Source organism: Corapipo altera, unplaced genomic scaffold (assembly GCF_003945725.1).
Source record: "Corapipo altera isolate COAL_440 unplaced genomic scaffold, ASM394572v1 100, whole genome shotgun sequence".
Classification (NCBI taxonomy): domain Eukaryota; kingdom Metazoa; phylum Chordata; class Aves; order Passeriformes; family Pipridae; genus Corapipo; species Corapipo altera.
The window spans coordinates 2444945-2447666 of NW_020884952.1; positions in this window are offsets into that span (position 1 = coordinate 2444945).

Here is a 2722-nt window from a genome sequence, read left to right on the forward strand (position 1 = left end):
GTGGCAATATTTATTCCTGTTTCTTTTGATTTTCTGTTTTCCAGATGAGGAGTCGAGTGATGGAAGTTAAAAGTAAAAAAAAGGTAATTTAATAGGTCATGGAAGAAATTAATGGAAAAAAAGAGATCATTTCTGTAGCCTCCTTAATGAAATTAACATTAACTTCATTTTTTAAAGTCCCTACTGTTCCTGATTTGCTGTTTTTCTTTCTACCTGATTTATTTTCCAGACAGAGAACTGTAGAAGGCAGACAACTTTTCAGCATGGTATCTTATTTCCTGCTGGGTTATTTTGTCTGCCCAAGGAGTTCTTAGAGAAGAGAACAGAAAAATGAATTTATGTTGCTGTACCTGAAGAAGTCACATATAGCCATGCCTGAGCATTTTTCAAAAGCTTTCACTGAAGATTTCACAGGAGACATTATGCTTTACAACTATATTAATACCAGGCATTGCCTGCAGCAGTGTATGACAAAGTATTTCTATTTTTCTCCTTCTGTCCTCCACTTCTACAGGTTTTTTTCCCTTTTTTTTTTTTTAATTGAAAACCAGCAAGTGTTCACTGAGGAACATTTTGCAACTTGCCTGGGAGGGCCTCTTACACACACACATAGACATTTCACACCTTTATTTATTTATGATGATCCTGACAGCTTCATCTGTAATACTCAGAGTTTAAAGCAGCAGCAGTGATTTAAAATAATCCCAGTGAAAGGTACAGCAAGTAGTGCCATAAAGTACAGGTCACATGTTGCCCTAAAACTTATTAACCTTCCAAAAAGAAAAAAAACCCTAGATCAAGACCCTGAAAATTCTATAAGCACCCAAGCAGCCTTCTATTTTTTACTATACCCTACCCTGTATGTGATTTAAATCACAACCTCTCAGGGATCTGCTCTTGACTTGATCCACCTTCTATTTTGCCTTACAAATGGCTCCATACAAATTACATGTATTCCCAAAAATGACATATGCACACTCACCCTCACAAGGGATCCTCTGTGGAAATGCTTTTGCCCAGAGAAGTTGTGGATGCCCCATTCATAGAAGTGTTCAAGGCCAGGCTGGACAGGGCTTTGAGAAACCTGGTTTAGTGGAAGGTGTCCATGGCAGAGGGTTGGAACGAGATGATCTTTAGGGTCCCCCCCAACTCAAACCATTCTGTGATTCTAAGGCTGTACTTGAATATAACTGTACAATTATATTCAGAAGTGAAGCCCTGCCTCTGTGAGAAATAGCACTAGCCCTTTTCCCCAGAGAATTTACAACTTTTACAAAGGTAAAGAAAAGAGTGGAGACAAGCAAGAGGAGAAAGAGGAGATACAATGAAGTGGTGGGAGAATAAAGACATAAGAATGTCACAAGGTGTAGAACCTCCTTCATGTGCCCCAAAGACTTCCTGTCTTTTGATCACGGATTTTCCTCACCAGCATAAGATTGAATACCAGGAGTTTCATCCACTGAAGAATTAAAACATACCACATAATATATGAAAAATACCACAAAATAATATATAGCAGATGTGATATGTGTAAGTTGAGCATGAGAAAAGCATGCATTCACGTATGCTGCAAAATCATTGTCAAAGTGTGGTTGACACCACTATCGGCTTGCTTCCGTGGGCAATGCCACTGACTTTTTGGCAATTTATATGGTAAAAATTGAGAGAAATAGTCAATTTATAAGTTACTCATATAGAGAGGACTGTATAATTAATTAAAATACCATTGTCTATGAATCAAAGTAATGTATCATGGCAGTTACTGTAGCACTTGGATCCATGGAATTAAAAAACAACTGCATTATTTTCAAAATGTTTCCTACTGATTTACACAGGCATTAAATGAAAGCTGAATTTGAACTAGAGCTGTGAGGACTTTATGAGATCGGATAAGGTTTGATGTGAAGAGATTTATGAGATTGAGCAGCAGTATCTCATTTTGAGGTATCTCGAGGATGATGTGTTCCCAGTTTTTTCAAACTGTGATGCTATAGAAAATGACTATATGCAATTCTTTATTTCCTCCAAACATTATCTAAGATTGTCTTTGGAAATAATTTTTATTTCATTTCACTTTTTCATGTGGCAAATCCAATAGCTAATTCCCTACAAGAAATGCAATCTCTTGACATATTCTGATTTCAATCCAACAGCATGGGTGAAGGGGTAGGAAGGGGGGCATTGCCTGCCCTCTTCCAGGAAATTTCATACAGAACAGCAACAATCACATAAAATCTTTCACTGGGTATCAAAAGCATGTTCTACTCTAGTGTTATCTTAGGAATGACTTTAATACTAGCACAGCTTCCTGTATTTCATTCTTGGACAAAATCCTGATTACTGCTTACAAAAATCTGAGTTAATTTTGCCTTTTCTAAGTTAAATGTTTAAATTCAAATAACTGATTGATTCTCCTTGATAGTGTGAGAAGTTGCTGAATTTGCCGTGTGACTTCTGCCTACCTTGAATTATTCCAAATGACAGAGGAACCAATATCAAAGCTCAATGTGGTTTTGAGTTCAGTATTTTCCATTTAGCTATTATTTTGACACCATCTAAACCCACACAGAGCCCAGAAACAATACTCACTGGAACACAAAGAGCAAAATGTTGTTGGTATAGGAGTTTTACCCCAATTATAAAGGTATAAATTACATATAGTTCTCATGTCTTTCTTCTAAATTAGTCAACTTCCAAAAAAAATTATGACACAAACATAACA